The sequence below is a fragment of the Coregonus lavaretus genome (genome assembly GCF_964263955.1).
Source record: "Coregonus lavaretus genome assembly, chromosome: 16".
NCBI lineage: Eukaryota > Metazoa > Chordata > Actinopteri > Salmoniformes > Salmonidae > Coregonus > Coregonus lavaretus.
The window spans coordinates 10,544,793-10,569,505 of NC_140003.1; the positions used below are offsets into that span (position 1 = coordinate 10,544,793).

At 43.0% G+C, this 24,713-nt stretch overlaps 1 pseudogene across 1 annotated transcript; it reads left to right on the forward strand.

Annotated features, from left to right (window-relative positions):
• The first annotated feature begins 18,107 nt into the window (after positions 1 to 18,107).
• Positions 18,108 to 20,505, forward strand: LOC311143574 (mitochondrial chaperone BCS1-like; annotated as a pseudogene). Its single transcript has 7 exons — positions 18,108 to 18,425; positions 18,632 to 18,771; positions 18,902 to 19,096; positions 19,236 to 19,298; positions 19,577 to 19,722; positions 20,056 to 20,173; positions 20,287 to 20,505. The product of its transcript is annotated as a mitochondrial chaperone BCS1-like (transcript).
• Positions 20,506 to 24,713: the final 4,208 nt, after the last annotated feature.

The window sequence follows — 24,713 nt, forward strand, 5'->3', positions numbered from 1 at the left end:
ATCTTGAGCAATTCAAACAGCTGCCTAGCAGAATGTGCAGCTGACTGAAAACCCCCTGGTTCGATTCCAGGCTGTATCACAACCGGTCGTGATTGGGAGTCCCATAGGGCGGCGCACAATTGGCCCAGCGTCGTCCGGGTTTGGCCGGTGTAGGCCGTTATTGTAAATAAGAATTTGTTCTTAACTGACTAGTTAAATAAAGGTAAAATAAAACATTTAAAAAATGCAATAATACATTTCACATAAAACATTTAATGGGACATACATTTAGAATTGATTTGTGTAATCATATAGTATATAGTATAACACAGCACTAGTAGCTTATGGGACATAGCTTTTTTGTTCATAAAGCAGTAGTATCTGTCAAGTCTTTTGGTGACTAACTTGATCTTGTTCCCTCTTTCCTCTGGCTGTTATTTATTTTCCTTTGAAGCAGCCTGCATCTTTTCACCTCAGAACTCTAACACACCGTTGTATAATCAATATTAAGAATTGTATACGTTATGTATTAGGTGTGTAGTGCTTTTTTAATAAGAGTATCTGTGTCTTACCTTTAGCTTTTCTTTGGCTTTACCTCAGAGTAGTCAGCATCAGCCTGAGGAGGACAAAGCTTCAAGGGGCATTTCTACATTGGGAGCCCAAAGCCAGTAGGGGCATCCTCCCCGGCAGAAAACAATTAATTAAAAAATTTCAATGCATGATTTTGGTCAACATTGAGAGATTAGAACATTGAGAGAACAGATATTTTTCAGGTAACTTGCACCTTCCCACCTGCCACAGCAGACACTGCCAATACTCAATTACAGTACCTACTGTGGATTTCTCTACTCTGGAACATTCTCTACTCTCTACTCTGGAACACATACACTATATATACAAAAGTATGTGGACAGCCCTTCAAATTAGTGGATTTCGCTATTTCAACCACACCTGTTGCTGACAGGTGTATAAAATCGAGCACACAGCCATGCAATCTCCATAGACAAACATTGGCAGTAGAATGGCCTTACTGAAGAGCTCAGTGACTGTCAACGTGGCACCGTCATAGCATGCCACCTTTCCAACAAGTCAGTTCGTCAAATTTCTAAACCTTCCCCGGTCAACTGTAAGTGCTGTTATTGTGAAGTGGAAACGTCTAGGAGCAACAACGGCTCAGCCGCGAAGTGGTAGGCCACACAAGCTCACAGAACAGGAGCACCGAGTGCTGAAGCGCGTCGCGCATAAAAAAATGTCTGTCCTCGGTTGCAACACTCACTACCGAGTTCCAAACTGCCTCTGGAAGCAACGTCAGCACAATAACTGTTCGTCGGGAGCTTCATGAAATGGGTTTTCCATGCAAGCTTAAGATCACCGTGCGCAATGCCAAGCGTCGGCTGGAGTGGTGTAAAGCTTGCCGCCATTGGACTCTTGAGCAATGGAAACGCGTTCTCTGGAGTGATGAATCACGCTTCACCATCTGGCAGTCCAACGGAAGAATCTGGGTTTGGCGGATGCCAGGAGAATGCTACCTGCCCCAATGCATAGTGCCAACTGTAAAGTTTGGTGGAGGAGGAATAATGGTATGGGGCTGTTTTTCATGGTTCGGGCTAGGCCCCTTAGTTCCAGTGAAGGGAAATATTAACACTACAACATACAATGACATTCGGTGCTTCCAGCTTTGTGGCAACAGTTTGGGGAAGGCCCTTTCCTGTTTCAACATAACAATGCCCCCGTGCACAAAGCGAGGTCCATACAGAAATGGTTTGTCGAGATCGGTGTGGAAGAACTTGACTGGCCTGCTCAAAGCCCTGACCTCAACCCCATCGAACTCCTTTGGGATGAATTGGAATGCCGACTGCGAGCCAGGCCTAATTGCCCAACATCAGTGCCCGACCTCACTATTGCTCTTGTGGCTGAATGGAAGCAAGTCCCCGCAGCGATGTTCCAACATCTAGTGGAAAGCCTTCCCAGAAGAGTGGAGGCTGTTATAGCAGCGAAGGGGGGACCTACTCCATATTAATGCCCATGGTTTTGGAATGAGATGTTCGACGAGCAGGTGTCCACATACTTTTGGTAATGTAGGGTACACCTACAGTGTATTGTCAAAAACCTCAATACCCAACAACACACTAACGGAAAACTGTAATATATACGGTCATTTTAGGTGTTATCAACAGTTAATTCTGAAACATTTTACTGCAGCATACTGTCAATTATGGTGAATTGTGGGAAAATTACTGTATTTCGAATAGTACTGTAATTACACCCCACAGAATACAGTACTGTATCTTTGGAGTGCCAAAAACCTTTTGACCACTAGTGGGTGCATGGAATTGTTGTTTCCGGTTCATTAACATTTTGAGGCATGCCTTGTAAGAGGCCTCTAGAAGTACAAGTGATATAAAACACCAAATCCATTAATATGCTGTAATGTGTAAACACTTTATCTAGCAGCCAACCTGCTTGCACCAATCCCTTGTAATTACAGTTAAATACTGTCAAATACAAACCCCTCCCCTCAATGAATTTCATTCATACATTCCGATTACGGTAGCATTGACCTTTTTACAGTATAATACAGTCAATTGTATTGTACTGTGTGTCATTACACAGTACTTGCTTTAATACCGTATTTATATTACAGTAGGTGTACTGTAATATGAAATACTGAATTTTACTCGCCACAGAGCTGCCTGTAATATACTGTCAAATTCATGGCAAACCCTTTACAGTTTAGACTCTGACCTGTCTAATTAGCCAAACTGATTAAAGAATCCCACAGTAACCAAACACCCTTACCCTCACCCTCTCACACACACACACGCACTGGAGGGAATGTAGAGAAAAACAAATAACAATTTAAAACATTTGTATATTTCCTGATCAATATACCATCTATAAATTTTTCGACTCATAACGATCCATTTTTGTTTCTGCAATGGAATGAGAAGCAGTGGTGTGATACATTACATCATAAGGTGATAAATCATAAGGCCTATAGACTGTCTTTCTTAACCATGTGAGCCAGGGAGGCTGTGGGTGACGGGACCTGAACTGATTCTACCTCTGTTCAATGGTTTCCTCCGTTGTCTGGCGTCGATCTGAGCATAGGTCACATCATCCCTGGCTACAGCTGCATAACTATATATGGAACCCAAGGGTTCTATATGGAACCAATTTTGGGATCTATATACAGTAGAACCTTTAGGGGTGAAATGATGCAAGCAATATAACCCTTTTTGGTTCTAGCCAGAACCTTCTTTAGTAAGAGTATACAATTTAACGTTTTCCCCTGTCCTTTTACAATCTAGATGAGATCCATGTGAGAGCTACAGATGTCAGGTCTTAATTTTATCACCCTGTTGTCGCAGAGGATATTCCTGCACAGCAAGAAATTCAAACTTACAGTATAATCAAAAATGCTTCTAAAGTTTATAATTTCCAATTTATAATGTCAGACTTGATTTGCCCTAACAAAAACATTTATCAACTCCTGCAAAAATGTCCATTAATTATAATCCACATAATTCACATTTCTTGTTGGTGCAGGATTATTTTTACTGTATGGCACAACTTAGTTCGTTAACAATAGTAAGACTGTCTTACCTGCAACACACATCTTCATCAGAGTAAATTGCCTCTGCATGAGGTGCATTGGTCTGGCCTGACATGTAGGATAATTGAACACCATTAGAAAGACAGCAATGATCCCTTTACTCTTTAGATCAGTTTGTTTGCTATTTTAAAAAAATGCGGAGGGCACTAACATTCACACATAATATTGCATAATGGATCAGCTGACTGGGAACGGTCACAGTGTATGAAGCCTGTTGATCCATCCCACTAACACAACTGTTTTGAGTAATTGTCACGTTGTAGAAGGATTTGAAGACAGGCGCAGGAATACGTATGTAACACCCTGGCTCTGGGACTCTATATGTTGAGCCAGGGTGTGTTCTTTCTATGTGGTGTATTTCTATGTTGGGAGTTCTAGTTTGTTTATTTCTATGTTGGCCTGAGTGACTCCCAATCAGAGGCAACAAGTGTCAGCTTTTGGCTGGTTGTCTCTGATTGGGAGCCATATTTAAACTGTCTGTTTTTCCCTTTGTGTTGGTGGGTTCTTGTTCCGTGTTGGTCTATGTTACCTAGGACGTTACGAGTCGTTTGTTGTTTTTGTTTACTGTCCGTGTTTATCGCTAATGATAAATAAACATGTTCGTTCATCACGCTGCGCCTTGGTCCTCCTCTCTTAACGACGATCGTGACAACGTAATAGGGGTTTTATTTTCTCCACCCAACACAAGGTACATCATGAACAACGACGGGGACGAAGCCCAAAACAAACACACATATATATATATATATATATATATATATATAACACAGGGATGTGACCCAAACAAAAGTGTGTAAACCTCTAAACAATACACAGGACGAGAACCATAATAACAAGAGCACTATCTGTAAACAATACACGGGACGAGACCCGTATTACCAAGCGCACAATAAACGGTACTCACGAGACCAACGGACATGGGACAATAATCAACAAGGACAATGGGGAACAGAGGGCACTTATAATGGAATGAATCAGATCAGTGACGCCTAGAAGGCCGGTGACGTAGACCTCCGGAGCTGGTGAACGGAATGAGGAGCAGTACCAGGGGGATTCGTGACAGTAATTAACTATTGATTAAATGATCATGGTCTTCCACAATTATGTTTAATCAGGTGTTACAGCCGGTCTGGAACAAAAACCTGCACATCCCATCCTGCAGCCCTCTAGGATCAGATTTTCCCACTCCTGCCTCAGATGAATAAAGACCAATCTTTTCAATAATTCAATAATTAAATGCGATTGAGTTCAATAAATCAATAATTCATGTAAATTAAATTATCACATGGCAGGCTAATTGAGAGAAAAAAATAGAGATCAGATTCATAGCTTTACATGCTTCATAGAGTACATTAGATCAGAGCTTGAAGTTTAAAGTAACAAATGGACTGACCATGCCAGTGCTACAAAGGTACAGTGCCTTCAGAAAGTATTCATTTTGTGGTGTTACCACCTGAATTCAAAATGGATTCAATTAATTTTTTTCTCACCCATTTACAAACAATACCCCATTATGACAAAGTGAAAACATGTTTTTAGATTTCGTTGCAAATATATTGAAAATGAAATACAGAAATATATCATTTACATACACTACCAGTCAAAAGTTTGGACACACCTACTCATTCAAGGGTTTTTCTTTATTTTTACTATTATTTACATTGTAGAATAATAGTAAAGACATCAAAACTATGAAATCACACATTTGGAATCATGAATATAACTCAAAATATATTTTATATTTGAGATTCATCAAATAGCTACCCTTTGCTTTGATGACAGCTTTGCACACTCTTGGCATTCTTTTTCCACGTTTTGTTACGTTACAGCCTTATTCTAAAATGTATTAAATAAAACATTTTCCTCTTCAATCTACACAAAACATCCCATAATGACAAAGTGAAAACAGGTTTTTTTAAATGTTTGCAAATTTATAAAACATAAACAGCAATATCTTATTTACATAAGTATTAAGACCCTTTGCTATAAGAATCAATATTGAGCTTGGGTGCATCCTGTTTCAATTGATCATCGTTGAGATGTTTCTACAACTTCATTGGAGTCCACCTGTGGTAAATTCAATTGATTGGACATGATTTGGAAAGGCACACACCTGTATACAGTGGGGGAAAAAAGTATTTAGTCAGCCACCAATTGTGCAAGTTCTCCCACTTAAAAAGATGAGAGAGGCCTGTAATTTTCATCATAGGTACACGTCAACTATGACAGACAAATTGAGAGAAAAAAATCCAGAAAATCACATTGTAGGATTTTTAATGAATTTATTTGCAAATTATGGTGGAAAATAAGTATTTGGTCACCTACAAACAAGCAAGATTTCTGGCTCTCACAGACCTGTAACTTCTTCTTTAAGAGGCTCCTCTGTCCTCCACTCGTTACCTGTATTAATGGCACCTGTTTGAACTTGTTATCAGTATAAAAGACACCTGTCCACAACCTCAAACAGTCACACTCCAAACTCCATTATGGCCAAGACCAAAGAGCTGTCAAAGGACACCAGAAACAAAATTGTAGACCTGCACCAGGCTGGGAAGACTGAATCTGCAATAGGTAAGCAGCTTGGTTTGAAGAAATCAACTGTGGGAGCAATTATTAGGAAATGGAAGACATACAAGACCACTGAAAATCTCCCTCGATCTGGGGCTCCACGCAAGATCTCACCCCGTGGGGTCAAAATGATCACAAGAACGGTGAGCAAAAATCCCAGAACCACACGGGGGGACCTAGTGAATGACCTGCAGAGAGCTGGGACCAAAGTAACAAAGCCTACCATCAGTAACACACTACGCCGCCAGGGACTCAAATCCTGCAGTGCAAGACGTGTCCCCCTGCTTAAGCCAGTACATGTCCAGGCCCGTCTGAAGTTTGCTAGAGTGCATTTGGATGATCCAGAAGAGGATTGGGAGAATGTCATATGGTCAGATGAAACCAAAATAGAACTTTTTGGTAAAAACTAAACTCGTTGTGTTTGGAGGACAAATAATAATAATAATAATAATAATATGCCATTTAGCAGACGCTTTTATCCAAAGCGACTTACAGTCATGCGTGCATACATTTTTGTGTATGGGTGGTCCCGGGGATCGAACCCACTATCTTGGCGTTACAAGCGCTGTGCTCTACCAGCTGAAAGAATGCTGAGTTGCATCCAAAGAACACCATACCTACTGTGAAGCATGGGGGTGGAAACATCATGCTTTGGGGCTGTTTTTCTGCAAAGGGACCAGGACGACTGATCCATGTAAAGGAAAGAATGAATGGGGCCATGTATCGTGAGATTTTGAGTGAAAACCTCCTTCCATCAGCAAGGGCATTGAAGATGAAACGTGGCTGGGTCTTTCAGCATGACAATGATCCCAAACACACCGCCCGGGCAACGAAGGAGTGGCTTCGTAAGAAGCATTTCAAGGTCCTGGAGTAGCCTAGCCAGTCTCCAGATCTCAACCCCATAGAAAATCTTTGGAGGGAGTTGAAAGTCCGTGTTGCCCAGCGACAGCCCCAAAACATCACTGCTCTAGAGGAGATCTGCATGGAGGAATGGGCCAAAATACCAGCAACAGTGTGTGAAAACCTTGTGAAGACTTACAGAAAACGTTTGACCTGTGTCATTGCCAACAAAGGGTATATAACAAAGTATTGAGAAACTTTTGTTATTGACCAAATACTTATTTTCCACCATAATTTGCAAATAAATTCACAAGAAATCCTACAATGTGATTTTCTGGATTTCTTTTTCTCATTTTGTCTGTCATAGTTGACGTGTACCTATGATGAAAATTACAGGCTTCTCTCATCTTTTTAAGTGGGAGAACTTGCACAATTGGTGGCTGACTAAATACTTTTTTCCCCACTGTATATAACATCCCACAGTTGACAGTGCATGTCAGAGCAAAAACCAAGCAGAGAGGTCAAAGGAATTGTCCGTAAAGCTCCGTGACAGGATTGTGTCGAGGCACAGATCTGGGGAAGGGTACCAAAACATTTCTGCAGCACTGAAGTTCCCCAAGAACACAATGGCCATCATTCTTAAATGGAAGAAGTTTGGAACCACCAAGACTCTTCCTAGAGCTGGCCGCCCAGCCAAACTGAACAATCTGGGGAGAAGGGCCTTGGTCAGGGAGGTGACCAAGAACCCGATGGTCACTCTGACAGAGCTCCACAATTCCTCTGTGGAGATGAGAGAACCTTCCAGAAGGACAACAATCTCTGCAGCACTTCACCAATCAGGCCTTTATGGTAGAGTGGCCAGACAGAAGCTACTCCTCAGTAAAATGCACATGACAGCCAACTTGGAGTTTGCCAAAAGGCACCTAAAGACTATCAGACCATGAGAAACAAGATTATCTGGTCTGATGAAACCAAGATTGAACACTTTGGCCTGAATGCCAAGCGTCACGTCTGGAGGAAACCTGGCACCATCCCTACGGTGAAGAATGGTGGTGGCAGCATCATGCTGTGGGGATGTTTTTCAGCGGCAGGGAATGGGAGACTAGTCAGGATCGAGGGAAAGATGAACAGAGCAAAGTACAGAGAGATCCTTGATGAAAACCTGCTCCAAAGCGCTCAGGACCTCAGACTGGGGTGAACAGTACAACGACCCTAAGCGTACAGCCAAGACAACGCAGGAGTGGCTTCAGGACAAGTCTCTGAATGTCCATGAGTGACCGAGCCAGAGCCCGGACTTGAACCCGATCTAACATCTCTGGAGAGACCTGAAAATAGTTCTGCAGCGACGCTCCCCATCCAACCTGGCAGAGCTTGAGAGGATCTGCAGAGAAGAATGGGAGAAACTCCCCAAATACAGGTGTGCCAAGCTTGTAGCGGCATACCCAAGAAGACTCAGGCTGTAATCGCTGCCAAAGGTGCTTCAACAAAGTACTGAGTAAAGGGTCTGAATATTTATGTAAATGTGATATTTATGTTGTTGTTTTTTAAATAAATTTGCTACAATTTCTAAAAACCTGTTTTTGCTTTGTCATTATGGGGTATTGTGTGTAGATTGATGAGGGGAAAAAACTATGTAATCAATTTTAGGAAAAGGCTGTAATGTAACAGAATGTGGAAAAAGTCAAAGGGTCTGAATACTTTCTGAATGCACTGTATATGATGGGATGTATGGACAGTATGTGGATAGGCCTTGACTACAATACGGTATATACTGTACATAGAGTATGAAGTGAGTAACAGTATGTAAACATTATTAAAGTGACCAGTGTTCCATGACTATGTACATAGGGCAGAAGCCTCCAAGGTGCATGTTAGAGTAATCGGGTGGTAGCCGGCTAGTGACAGTGACTAAAGTTCAGGGCATGGTACTGGGCGGAGGCCGGCTAGTGTTGACAATTTAACAGTTTGATGGCCTTAAGATAGAGGCTGTTTTTCAGTCTCTCAGTCCCAGCTTTGATGTTCCTGTAATGACCTCGCCTTCTGGGTGGTAGCGGGGTGAACATGTCGTGGCTCAGGTGGCTGAGGCCCTTGATGATCTTCTTGAACTCCACTTTGTCTCTGTACTGACAATTTGTCTGTTTGATTGCCTTACGAAGGGCATAACTGGACTGTTTGTACTCAACTATATTCCCAGTCACCTTGCCGTGGTTAAATGCTGTGGTTCAAGCTTTCAGTTTTGCGCGAATGCTGCCATTTATCCACAGTTTTTGGTTTGGATAGGTTTTAATTGTCACAGTGGGAACAACATCCCCTATACACTTCCTGATGAACTCAGTCACCATGTCAGTGTATAAGTCACTTTTACTCTCGGAGGAAACCTGGATCATATCCCAGTCTGCGTGATCAAAACAATCTTGAAGCATGGATTCCGATTGGTCAGACCGGGTACTTCCTGTTTGGGTTTCTGCCTATAGGAAGAGAGGAGCAGGATGGAGGTGTGATCTGATTTGCCGAATGGAGGGTGGGGGAGGGCCTTGTAGCTGTCCCGGAAGGGAGAGTAGCAATGGTAGCAATGGAGAGTTTTTGATGCGTGAGCGGCGCAGGCAATGTGTTGATAATACGTTTGTAGCGTTTTCTTAAAATGTGCTATACTAAAGTCCACCAAAAAAATACAAAATACTGCAAAGTTGCTTAGGAGCCATGAACAGGGCTACCATGTCTATCGGCGCCATCTTGACCAAAGTGTTATGTTTGGGGCAAATCCAACACAACACATCACTGAGTACCACTCTTCATATTTTCAAGCTTGGTGATGGCAGCATTATGTTATGAGTATGCTTGTCATCGGCAAGGACTAGGGAGTAGAGCTAAGCACAGGCAAAACCTAGTTCAGTCTGCTTTCCAACAGACACTGGGATACAAATTCACCTTTCAGCAGAACAAGAACATAAAACACAAGGCCAAATATACATTGGAGTTGCTTACCAAGACGACATTGAATGTTCCTGAGTGGCCTAGTTAGAGTTTTGACTTAAATCGGCTTGAAAATCTATGGCAAGACTTGGAAATGGCTGTCTAGCAATGATCAACAACCAACTTGCCAGCTCTTGAAGAATTGTTAAAAGAATTTGCAAATATTGTACAATCCATGTGTGCAAATTCAAAAAAACATGTTTTCACTTTCTCATTATGGGGTATTGTGTGTAGATGGGTGAGAACAAACATTATTTAATCAATTTTGAATTCAAGCTGTAACACAAAATGTAGAATAAGTCAAGGGGTATGAATACTTTCCTACATAAGGACCCGAAACGGCGGCGTCCGTATGATCAGTGGGACTCACCATTTGGCAAACGGACGGCCCCTTACTAGACGTCCGCGGGTGAGCTAAAAATGGGGCGACGGCCCCGGGTCGAGCCCCCGGGCCCCGCCCCGCGCGAAGTCGTGAAACGAAGTCTCCAGGACTTTCGCTTTCCGGGATATAAATTTTTCTTTTTTGGGGCAAAATCCTGCAGTACCGGACAGTTCCACAGTGTGGCGATGAGCGTCATATTGCAAATGGACGTTTCATCAGCCAAATGGACGTGGCCGTTTCTCGTAAACTGTACCGACTTTGAAAACGAAACTCGGTGAGCGGGGGGGCGGCCAGATGTGCTTTTAGCCTGAAGACAAGATGGCGTCGAGGACGCGTCGCTCTTCGAGTTAATGCACATTTTCTGGGATTAGATGTCGAAAACGGTCATACAGCGCTAATTTGACCGCTTCCTTACCCTACGGTGTAAGGAAAAATGGAACGAGAAATTTAACTGTCGTCGTTTACGAGAAAAACGTCACATAAAACGTCACATTGATGATGAAAAAAAAATAAAATGTTTTGTAGAAAACACTTATAGGCCCATTTGAGGCGTGTTAAGGCGGATCCGTTAAGGCAGGTTTCGGAGCTCTACGTGATTTCTGTGATTTTATGTGATTTTCTGGGTAAAATTTGTCCATCTGTAACTAGTTATTAACTAGTTATTTGCAACACTGATATGTACGTGTCCATTTGCCATTACGTATATTGCCAGTGCCAATATGTTGTAATGCAATTGGACAGTGCCAATATGTTGTAATACAATTGGACAGTGCCAATATGTTGTAATGCAATTGTACAAACTAACACAAGTACTCTTTTGAGACCCAAAGAACCACCCCAGAAGCCCAGGACACAGAGAAAGCACCCATAGAGACATGCTGTAGCCTGACAAGTGCTCACACTAGCCATCAGACCTCCGAAAAAAACTCACACGCACAGCCAAGCTGGAGTGATACAGTGTAGGGCTTACAGACGCACAGAGCCTGCAATAGTTACCTGAATTGGAACCATCAAAGAACCGTCAGACCTAGAGCTCTGAAACGGTTCTAGAGCTTAAGCCGGTCCTGCACAGTGAGTTTCGTGACTCTAGGAGGTTCTCCGGCCGAGAAACAGCCTCGTACATTTGCAAACGTTCCATTCATTTTTATCATCACGAATATTACGACATTTAGAAAAGTCCCAGAATCACAAGGCTGGGTGCATTGAAACTGGCCCGGCCCATAGAAACGGAACATAAAAGTCTCTGGCCGATAGCTCGTTCAGGGACCCCGTAGCGACCCCTGAAATAAGTGATTTTTCAGCACTAATTAAGGTCGCTGCGCGGGCTCCGAATGACCTATCAAGCCGAAACTCTGGATTCCGGTTCGCCTCAGCTGGGCCTACACATAATGTCAGAATCGGACCCGCAGCTTGAACGTAACTACGTGTTTTATGTTTTTTTATGGTTTCGAACAGAAGGCGCTATGTGTTTTGGTCCGGCTCTGACATATGTGATAGGTGGCTTCTAAACGAGTTGGACAAAGTGAGTTTGGTGTCAGATTGTATCCGTTTGGTGTCAGTATGACATTTTTTTGGAGTGATGGCTGAGTTGATGGCTGGAGTTTGCAGCAGAAAGTATTGGCAGTGGCAATATGTCATATGGCAAATGGACATTCTCCATCGCCCAAACAGGGAGTTACCATCACCAAGTTGTCATGTTGAAACCATCACTGAAAGGCAAATGGATGGCATCAATGTAGTCTCTAGGCCGTTCCGAGTTCAACGAGGTGCCCCACTTGACCATAGCTCGCTCGGGCTGACCGCAGCGTCAGTGCAAATAAGTAGGCCCGGAATGAAGCCTGACTAGTAGTGATTTCAACATGATTGGACATTTTGCGGCCTTCTCCCCCCTTCGACTATCTCATCGGGGGGAGGTTGGGGTGGACAAGCCACAGAGTTATTCTAGCTGCGTGCAGCGGTTCATTCAGTCTGACCCATCCGAGTAGTTCCCCCACAGGATAACATGGGTATACATGTAATGCTCTAACTCTGCTCCTGTTTATGCAATTTGCAAAATTCCTTTTGCCACGTGATCAGGGTCACCTGTAGCTCCTCTGATATGAATATGAATACAGTACATGGTCCCCTTCATGTACTAAAACAGAAGTATGACCTGGGGTGAAATAAAAAAAACGGGCTTTCTGAAATCAACACTGAGAGGCAAATGGATGGCATCACTGTAATCTCGAGGCCGCTCCGAGTTCAACGAGGTGCCCCACTTGACCGTAGCTCGCTCGGGCTGACCGCAGTGACTGTGCAAACAAAAAAGGCCCAAAATGAAGCCTTGACCTCAATTTATATGCTTTTGGGCCACAGCGAGAGAACCGTTGAGGCTAGAAACACAATTCAACCACAGGAACGCTCCTAAGATCCTCCCGATCCGCGCAAGCCTACCCGTGACCATTTGAAATTAACCCTTAACAGGGTGCATTTATTCACACTCATTTCCCCCCATAGAAATACATTGCCTGCTGCCCTAACTTCAACTTGATGCCTATATGGGTTGCTATGTTCCAACTTCCGGTTGCTCCAGGAAGCTTAAACTCAACACAGGTAATCCTTATAGTGGCCTGATGGGTTGACAAAGAAGACAGTTTGATATAATAATAAATAATAATATGCCATTTAGCAGACGCTTTTATCCAAAGCGACTTACAGTCATGCGTGCATACATTTTTTTGTGTATGGGTGGTCCCGGGGATCGAACCCACTACCTTGGCATTACAAGCGCCGTGCTCTACCAGCTGAGCTACAGAGGTCCAAGTCGCATAGGCAATACAGCCAATGCCAGCATAACATATTGGCATTGGCAATGTTTCATATGGCAAACGTACAAGTACATTTGGAATATGTTTGAATGGGCCTTTATTATGAGCCAAATGGACATGCTGAAATCAACACCAATGACTAAGGGAGAGGACCCACTATCACTTCTAGGCCATCACGAGTTCAGTTAGCTTTACATTTGGGCAATTCAGCTTTGTAATAGCAAATTACAGCATGTCCAATTCATGATCCATTGTAAGATATTACTATTACCCATAATTCATTGCCAGTCTTAACATGTTATACTGAAATTGGACAGTGTCCATTTGTCATGTGATGTATTGCCAGTGCCAATATGTCCAGTTTAACAGGGATATGAGGGGATTGAGGGAGTGGAACCTAACATACTGATATATATATATACCATTTTGTCATTATACAGGCCATTTGGACATGGTTCACTTACTTTGGCTTTGGAACTGACTTCCTATGATCATATCTGGCAAATGGACATGACATACTGATTTGGTACTTTCAAGACTTACATATGCCATTTGGACATTTAATATGACATTTGGACATTATATATATAATTTGTATGTTTCATATGCCATTTGGACGTTGCATGTGCCATTTGGACATGGTTCTGACTTTTGGGTCCAGAACCCAACTTCCTGTGATCCGATGTGACAAAAGTACACTTTGTCCATTTGCAATATAATGTGTGACAAATGAACAACTTGTCCATTTGGCAGTGTAACATGCCTGATATGGACATTCCATAGGCCTAATGGACAAACCAACATATAATAAAACAAATCTATATCCATACGGTTCTTTAATAATGTATAATTAATAAAAAAAATCGAATTTGACTTTAGAGTACATTTGAAATATGCTCACGAAATATTAATATCGCTTGCCCCCTTCAGGATTTTTGAGTTACTACACTGACATTTATCATATAAAATTCGCAATAAGTTATATGGCAAATTCCAGCATTTGAGTGGTATTTTTAATTGTCTGTATGTTTTGCCCATTGCCAATAAGTTCCCATGTTATTTTGTCCAAAAAACAGGTAATATCCCTTCAATGAGTACTGAAACAACAAGATGCCATTCCCGAGGATAAAGTTGATAAAACTGTCAGAAATCAGTTCATTGAGGGCGTCATTGATCCTACTCTCAAGAGAGAGCTGCGGAAGTTAGTCAGGAAGAGGCCTCAGTGTACTCTGTTTGATGTACAGTTGGAGTCGGAAGTTTACATGCACCTTAGCCAAATACATTTAAACTCAGTTTTTCACAATTCCTGACATTTAATCCTAGTAAATATTCCCTGTCTTAGGTCATTTAGGATAACCACTTTCATTTAAGAATGTGAAATGTCAGAATAATAGTAGAGAGAATGATTTATTTCAGCTTTTTTTTCTTTTATCACATTCCTAGTGGGTCAGAAGTTTACATGCACTCAATTCGTATTTGGTAGCATTGCCTTTAAATTGTTTAACTTGGGTCAAACGTTTCGGGTAGCCTTCCACAAGCTTCCCACAATAAGTTGGGTGAATTTTGGCTCATTCCTCCTGACAGAGCTGATGTAACTGAGTCAGGTTTGTAGGCCTCCTTGCTCGCACACGCTTTTTCAGTTCTGCCCACACATTTTTAATAGGATTGAGGTCAGGTCTTTGTGATGGCCACTCCAATATCTTGACTTTGTTGTCCTTAAGCCATTTTGCCACAACTTTGGAAGTATGCTTGGGGTCATTGTCCATTTGGAAGACATATTTGCGACCAAGCTTTAACTTCCTGACTGATGTCTTGAGATGTTGCTTCAATATATCCCCATAATCTTCCTTCCTCATGATGCCATCTATTTTGTGAAGTGCACCAGTCCCTCCTGCAGCAGAGCACCCCCACAGCATGATGCTGCCACCCCAGTGCTTCACGGTTGGGATCGTGTTCTTCTGCTTGCAAGTAACCCCCTTGTAACGATCGTTGACTGATGAAGCGGACCAAGGCGCAGCGTGATAAACGTACATACTTTATTCAGTACTAAACACGAACAAAACAACAAACGAAACGTGAAGTCCTAGGTTAACACAAAACCTTAACGGAACAAGATCCCACAACCTAACATGCCACAAGGCTGCCTAAGTATGGTCCCCAATCAGAGACAACGAGCTACAGCTGCCTCTGATTGGGAACCACCCTGGCCAACATAGATCTAAACGATCTAGAACAAAAACATAGAAAAACTAAACATAGAAAAATCCACACCCTGGCTCAACCTTTAAGAGTCCCCAGAGCCAGGGCGTGACACCCCTTTTTCCTCCAAACATAACAATGGTCATTATGGCCAAAGAGTTCTATTTTTGTTTCATCAGACCAGAGGACATTTCTCCAAAAAGTACGATCTTTGTCCCCCTGTGCAGTTGCAAACCGTAGTCTGGCTTTTCTATGGCGGTTTTGGAGCAGTGGCTTCTTCCTTGCTGAGTGGCCTTTCAGGTTATGTCGATATAGGACTCGTTTTACTGTGGATATATATACTTTTGTACTTGTTTCCTCCAGCATCTTCACAAGGTCCTTTGCTGTTGTTCTGGGATTGATTTGCACTTTTCACACCAAAGTACGTTAATTTCCAGGAGACAGAACGCGTCTCCTTCCTGAGCAGTATGACGGCGGTGTGGTCCCATGGTGTTTATACTTGCATACTATTGTTTGTACAGATGAACATGGTTCCTTTCAGGCATTTGGAAATTGCTCGCAAGGATGAACCAGACTTGTGGAGGTCTACAATTTATTTTCTGAGGTCTTGGCTGATTTATTTTCATTTTCCCATGATGTCAAGCAAAGAGGTACTGAGTTTGAAGGTAGGCCTTGAAATACATCCACAGGTACATCTCCAATTGATGTCAATTAGCCTATCAGAAGCTTCTAAAGCCATGACATCATTTTCTGGAATTTTCCAAGCTGTTTAAAGGCACAGTCAACTTCTGACCCACTGTATAATCTGTCTGTAAACAATTGTTGGAAAAATTACTTGTGTCATGCACAAAGTAGATGTCCTAACCGACTTGCCAAAACTATAGTTTGTTAACAAGAAATGTGTGGAGTGGTTGAAAAACGAGTTTTAATGACTCCAACCTAAGTGTATGTAAACTTCCGACTTCAACTGTACGTGAGGAAGCCATCACCTGGACACTGGAGGACCAGCCCAGTAACACTAAGGTTGTCAAGGGTAGGAAAGTGGTGTGTTACAAGACAGTGAGGGATTCTCAGTGTTCTGCCATTGATGTACAGGAGAAACCAGCTGTCTCTTTGGAAGATGTTCTTAAAGTGGTGGCAGAGCAGAGTAAAGCCATTGGGGAGCTAACAAACGCAGAACGGGGTCTTGCTCTGAACAAGGAGAAAACTGGTAATGACACAGGGGGGAAACATAGAGCCAAACCGAAGTTTACTGATGACGGTCAGGCCATTTGCTTCAGGTGTAAAGGTGTGGGACACATTGTTAAACCATGCACAAAGAAGAGCATTTCAGTAAATGAGTTCACTACCACACAAGCTGCTAGTGTGCAGGAAAACTACATCCTCGGTTACCAAGAGCTGGGCAATTCGGGGAAAATCTGTAGGCTTACCCAACAGTACTTGTAGGCGTGACTGGTTTCTTGAGCACGCAGTGGGCAAATGTCCAGTTGTAGATCTCAAGATTGGGGTGGGTCGCTGCAAACTGTTTGCTGGATACCGGGAGCCATGTCAGCACTATCCATTCTTCAGAGAACACTTACTAGGGGAAGATTAAGACATTATTTTGACAGCAGGACGGCTTAAGATAACTGCAGCTAACGGGTTGGACATCACTTACCTAGGTTACCTTGAGTTAGACGTAGAGCCCATGGGGACAACTTTACCTGGGTGTGGCTTCCTGGTAGTCGAAGATCCTCAGCAGTCACAGACTACAGTACCAGGTCTCCTTGGAATGAACATCATCAGCAGATGCAGACAACTAGTCCATGCTGAGTTTGACACAACTCTAGGTTGTGAGTTGGATTCTGATTGGAGAGAAGCCTTTCAGCGAGTACAGAAATGTGATGTCATTGAAAAGTCTTCAGCTGCCCATGTGGCTGGTACCGATACTGCGTCTTCCGTAGCCACAGTCTATGCAAGGGGACTTAAAACTCTCTTGGGAGTGTCGTGACTTTCATTAATGTGATGGCTGTTATTTATCGAATCAACTATCTATGTCTAATTGTTACCCGATGAAATTAATCATGTAACAATTAACTCATTAGGAATTTGGGGCACCACGGAAGAAGTTGTTTATAGAGCTACCATCTCCCGAATTTTACTCTAAAAGATATATATGTTATATATCGATAACAGTCACTTATTAATAATTACCTCATATCAGTCTCATTCTGAGAGACCAAATTCTACTCTCCCATTGACCTCCATACAAACTTATTATTTTCGTGGACAGATTTTATTATTTTCGTGGACAGATTTTGGGAGGAGTAAACCCTCTCCCTTCGCCTCTTCCTCTCTGACCAAACCACAGCATCACTGTTGAAGTGAAATGCCCAAGCTGTGGTGTAACAAGGCAAGGGGTACTACGGTTCTACGAATGAGACTTGCAAGACTGGAAAATTATGATATGTGAAGACTGTGAATACACCTTTTTGGGATGTAATCTAGCTAACTAGCTAAATTAGCTAAATTGCTAGCTACCGCCTTTGCACACAATCTCTCAAGTCATCTGTCTGTTGCTAAAACAGTCTGACAGCCGGTAGCTAGCTATGATCAGAGAAACAGTTCCAACCAGCCTGAGCCCCTAGCCAGTAGCTAATAATAATACTGTAACTTAGAAGAGTGTCTAATATTTATATTCTAGGCTGCGAAGAGGTAGAAAACCTGCATTGAGTAGCCTACATAGCTAGGAAACACAAGGACCATGCTTCTATCAGACTTCATAGATGCCGTGAAGGACAACCCTTACTTTGGAGCTGGCTTTGGGCTGGTGGAGGTGGTCTCAGCCATTGCTGTGGACAGGAAATCAGCCCAATTTGAGATGATCTTCTTCCGGAGGAACTACATGATCACCCTGGAGGTGCCCAGCCGGGACGAGCTACCACTGGCTGCTGAGCTGGGTCACCAAGCACGCTAATCACACACAGCACCTGAGTGTGGAGACCTTCTACATGGAGCATGAGAGCGGACGGGTCCACACGCAGTTTGACTTTCACCCCAATCCTGGGAACCACATCATCTGGTGAGACCTGAAACGACTCAATATCAATGTCTGTACTCTGAGTATTCTGTTGGAGTTACCTTAGTGGGCTCTCATAGTTCATCTCTGTTGTTCTCTGAGCTGATGTGAGGAAATGATGCTGAACCTAACCAGGGAGGCACTTTTGTTTCAGATTGAGTTGGTAAACTGTGTGCTCACTGCTGACTGCCATCGGTGTTTGAGTGTAGGTATGGGAGGAAGTGGATCAGAGTGGAGAGGACCAGAGAGAAACAGATGGTGGATCTTCACACAGGCACTCCCTGGGAGTCAGTCACCTTCACCGCCATGGGGAGAAATAGACACGTCTTCTTCAACATCCTGCAAGAAGGTACGCTAGAATCTAGACTAGTAGACACAGTGACAGTGGCCCAGGAAAATGTGCACACAACTTGATATGTGATTGGCTGCTGCAAATGAGGGAGATGATTGGCTGTCTTGTCTGTTTGGGTGTGATGTAGCCAGGGAGTTGGCCCTGAAGCAGGAGGAGGGTCGGACGGTGATGTACACGGCCCTGGGCTCCGAGTGGAGGCCTTTTGGGTTCCTGCGGCGACGGCAGCCCATCAGCTCGGTTGTCCTGGAGCAGGGCTTGGCCGATAGGATCGTAGACGACGTGAAGGAGTTAATCGGAAACCCTAAGTGGTACACAGACCGAGGTAATTCCAATTCAGTAATTAATGATGAATTAATGGCTGTTTTGAAATGGAATTGACCCCATCCCTGCTCCCCATATAAGCAAATGAGTGTGGTCTTGTGTCAGTGTTAATGTGGTTGTGTTTTATGTTCTGCATCCAGGGATCCCTACAGGAGAGGTTATCTGCTGTATGGACCTCCAGGCTGTGGGAAAAGCAGCTTATTGTGAGTAAACTGGGAATATGGCAGCCTCAACCTTTCTTTGGAGCTTTTTGTTAGTGGTGTTTACATAATCCCTTGAAGACATTCCGTTTAAAGGGGTAGTTCACTCAAAACATTGAAGTTAATAGGATAGATCACTCAAAACACAGAATTACATGATTTTCCAGTACATTTGGGTTATTTTGCTGCTAAATGAGATAACGCTTGAGAGACAGAAGTGGATGGAGAGATATATAGACAGTACACAGTGTGACCTGCGTGCCTGCCTGCATGTATTTCAGTATGGCCCTGGCCGGAGAGCTGGGCTACCACATCTGCCTGATGACCTTGAGCGACCGCAGCCTGTCTGACGACCGCCTCAAACACCTGCGTGGCATGGAGGACGTGGACGCCGCCTTCGTCAGCCGAGAGCTGCTGCCCACAAAGAGTACGTATATTGCACCTGCTTGTCCTGCTATATATTGTATACTGTACTGTATATATCTTTGTTAAGATTATTTTGTTTAATTTCTACTCCCATCTTAAAAGAAGAGGTATAGAGGTTTGTGTGCAAACATATGGTGGGTAGTATTCATGAATTACTGTAATTCACAGTTTCAATTCCTGTTAATCTATGGCAATCGCAAAGCCTCTGATCCTGCAAAGACACTGTAATCTGGCATTTACTCTACTTACTACAGGGAAGGTTAGATCCAAGACCCTTCCTGCAGGTAGGTTGTGCTTTAGGACTGACTCATTATTGCATTTCTCTGTCCCACAGGCCCTCTGGCCTACCAGGGCATGGGCAGGCTGACCTTCAGTGGCCTCCTCAACGTTTCGGATTGAGTGGCCTCGTCGGAGGCCAAAATCAACTTAATGACCGCCAACTTCATAGACAGGTATGGGCCACTTTGAGATGTAACAGTACCTACAGTATTTAGCTAAATGTATTGTTTGTATTGGGATCAAATCCTCTGTGTATCCTGACTACCATCTCCCTTCCTCCCTGTAGGTTGGACCTAGCTCTGATCAGGCCGGTTCGTGTGGACTTGAAGCAGTACGTGGGCCACTGCACACACTGGTAGCTCACCCAGATGTTCCGACACCACAGAGGGGGATCGATTTGGCCGCACAGCCCGACATCAGTGCCGCCCAGGTGCAGGGACACTTCATGCTGTTCAAAATGGACCCAACAGGCTCCATAGACAATGTGGCCAAGATGAAGCAGTGAGGAGATGCAAATGACTCAGGGAAGGAGGATCACAGAAGCAGTCACCAGTTGACAAGAAAGGAGAAGATGAATGGACTCCATGTTTGAGATTGAAAATGCTTCAACTTTATTTGCTATCATGTATGGGAAAGCGATTATGGCGTGCTCACATACTGAATAAAAGTGAGTCTGAGTGAAAATTTGACATGTGTTTTAAATCAAATCAAAGGCACAAAAGTAAGTACTATTGCCATGGTATTTATGTAGAGATTAAAGGTAAACAGGGTGTGGCACGAATTACTCTCAGAGAATTTTAAGAATTTCAAAATTGGCAATCCATTGGCAAATCTAGCTGAGAAGTCATCCAGTCAACCAGACTTCTATGTCAAGTGTCAACTCCCTCCTACTGATACACGCTGTTGTGCAAATCCAATACACTTCTGAAGTCCACTCTGCATTTGATTGAATCTTGGCCTAAGTCTACCTTCAGCTAGGTAGCCTTTCTCATTTGTTGATTTGAGAAGTCTCTGTGACCCTCTGTTTTTGGCAACTACTTACAAGAATTGATGTCCCTAGCTGAAATAAGTAACAGCGAGAGTGCATGTGAGTAATCACGAAAATCCTCTCCCTCTCGCTGATGGCGGCCATAGATGTGCAACAGCTGAGATGCACTGCGCTAATCTGTATAAGCCCCCCTTAGATACAGTGGCTTGCGAAAGTATTCACCCCCTTTGGCATTTTTCCTATTTTGTTGCCTTACAACCTGGAATTAAAATTGATTTTGGGGGGGTTTGTATAATTTGATTTACACAACATGCCTACCTCTTTGAAGACGCAAAATATTTTTTCTTGTGAAACAAACAAGAAATAAGACAAAAAAACAGAAAACTTGAGCGTACATAAGTATTCGCCCCCCCCAAAGTCAATACTTTATGGAGCCACCTTTTGCAGCAATTACAGCTGCACGTCTCTTGGGGTATGTCTCTATAAGCTTGGCACATCTAGCCACTGGGATTTTTGCCCAATCTTCAAGGTAAAACTGCCCCAGCTCCTTCAAGTTGGATGGGTTCTGCTGGTGTACAGCAATCTTTAAGTCATACCACAGATTCTCAATTGGATTGAGGTCTGGGCTTTGACTAGGCCATTCCAAGATATTTAAATGTTTCCCCTTAAACCACTCAAGTGTTGCTTTAGCAGTATGCTTAGGGTCATTGTCCTGCTGGAAGGTGAACCTCCATCCCAGTCTCAATTCTCTGGAAGACTGAAACAGGTTTCCCTCAAGAATTTCCCTGTATTTAGCGCCATCCATCATTCCTTCAATTCTGACCAGTTTCCCAGTACCTGCCGATGAAAAACACCCCCACAGCATGCCGCTGCCACCACCATGCTTCACTGTGGGGATGGTGTTCTCGGGGGGATGAGAGGTGTTGGGTTTGCGCCAGACATAGCGTTTTCCTTGATGGCCAAAAAGCTCAATTTTAGTCTCATCTGACCAGAGTACCTTCTTCCATATGTTTGGGTAGTCTCCCACATGCCTTTTGGTGAACACCAAATGTGTTTGCTTATTTTTTTCTTTAAGCGATGGCTTTTTTCTGGCCACTCTTCCGTAAAGCCCGGCTCTGTGGAGTGTACGGCTTAAAGTGGTCCTATGGACAGATACTCCAATCTCCGCTGTGGAGCTTTGCAGCTCCTTCAGGGTTATCTTTGGTCTCTTTGTTGCCTCTCTGATTAATGCCCTCCTTGCCTGGCCTGGAGTTTTGGTGGGTGGCCCTCTCTTGGCAGGTTTGTTGTGGTGCCATATTATTTTTTTTATAATGGATTTAATGGTGCTCTGTGGGATGTTCAAAGTTTCAGATATTTCTTTATAACCCAACCCTGATCTGTACTTCTCCACAACTTTGTCCCTGACCTGGTTGGAGAGCTCCTTGGTCTTCATGGTGCCGCTTGCTTGGTGGTGCCCCTTGCTTAGTGGTGTTGCAGTCTCTGGGGCCTTTCAGAGCAGGTGAATATATACTGAGATCATGTGACAGATCAAGTGACACTTAGATTGCACACAGGTGGACTTTATTTAACTAATTATGTGACTTCTGAAGGTAATTGGTTGCACCAGATCTTATTTAGGGTCTTCATAGCAAAGGGGTTGAATATATACTTACGCACCACTTTTCCGTTATTTATTTTTTATAATTTTTTTAAACACGTTATTTTTTTCATTTCACTTCACCAATTTGGACTATTTTGTGCATGTCCATTACATGAAATCCACATAAAAATCAATTTAAATGACAGGTTGTAATGCAACAAAATAGAAAAAACGCCAAGGGGGATGAATACTTTTTCAAGGCACTGTACGAGAACAGGTTACTGGGCTGCTTTGACTCCCCACCCATGCATAACCGCTCTTCCTCTAAGGCTGACCCCCTCAACAGAGACAGTATGAAATCTACCTTTTCGTCAGTACACTGATCTCTGGCTCGAATTACACGTTCAACTTCCTCAATGAACACATCAACTAACCGACCATCTTTAGAGACATCACCACTAAAAGGCTGGATCTGACGCTCTCTAGGTACATACACATATGACCTTGTGGACCCATTGCCCAGAGCTGCAATTGTTGCCATTGCTTCGTCATGTTTCCTATTTAGCTCTGCAATCTGTGACTGTAAATCAACTACAGGGTTACCCTCACCACCAAGGGCGGCTTCACCATCACCTGCTGGCTCTGACATAGTGAAATGTTTGTACTCAAACTCAGTTCAAGGATATACTGAAGAGCAGAAACAGTATCTGAAAGTTGCTGGATAGATGGAGATGGTGGCAGATGGTCCTCTGTGATGGTCCGCGATGGTCTGCGATGATCTACAATGGTTCACGGTGTTCTCTGGATCCCAGCAGTCTGGTTACAGAAATTCCACAGCAACTCCAGGCAGGCCTCACTGCCGGTTCTCAGATCCCCTGGCACCGTCCCTCATCAGATCTCTCTGGCCCCGTACCACTCTTCACCACTACCTTAATTATGCACTTCACTACTCTAACAAAGCTATCAGAACCCCACTCCTGGTACCAAAATGTGTAGCCTGGCGAAAGTAAACCCAGCACAGGACACAAACTAAGTTGGGGTTGTTTATTCTGTCGAAGCTTACATTTCAAATAGGATAATGTAGAAGGGAAATCACCGCAAGGTGAAGTCACCATAAGGTAAAGTTTAGTCTAAATCACAATCAAGTTAAATAAATCTGTGAGTAAAGTGCATAAAAACTATCTGAGTACAATAAGGACAAAGTGAAATGCATAAACGGTAGTGGCTCTGCTTTCTATAGAAATACACAAGAAAATACAGAGACCACAATGTTCACTGTTAGAGTGGACTTTTCAAATATCTGGGTACAAGATGTCCATAAACAAAATGACTTTGTGCATGAAAAAACCAAAATAAATGTTGTCATAAAACAATATGAATACTTACAAACACACTGTCCACGTGATACCCTAACCCCACATGGAACAGTAGATCCTCATCTCACCCATACAGCACTGGGGGGAAATGTCATATCAACAGATAAGTTACAATAAAAAAATGAAACAAAATACAACACCCTGAAGCTTTACACAAAATAGAATGTCATTCTGATAATTACTCACGCTTCAAATAATGTTATCATCAACTCCACAACATGGTTCTGAGAGCACTGGTATTCAGCTAGCAAGAAGCTAACATCCTCATGTCAATCTGAAAGTATCAACAGGCTAACGTTACCATCTGGCATAAATATTACAAAACAAACTCATATACACTGCAGATGATGCAAAATATGATATATATAGTAAGATAAAAAAAAGTATTATTTACCCATCTGAAGTAGTATTGCACCCACAATGGATTTCGACAGCTCTCCAGTGTAATTGCTTGCTCTCACTCTTACACACTGCATGTGCAATACCATAGTGGTTTGCACACATTATTTATGGGACAGTGTCATCTAGTGGATATAAATGAATACAGCTACGTGCTTTTACCACCTGGTTACACTAAAAATGCTTTCCAGTTTCACTGACTCAAGCCTCTTTCATATTACCCATAAGCACTCTGTTCCATTGCGCCGAATATCATGCATTTCAATGGAGACATCCACAACAGAGTGAAAACGCAGTTGAAGGCTATGTTGCGAGACGGACACCACATACCTTTAGATTTTTGGTCTTTTGGTCTAAGAACAGGAAGTTAC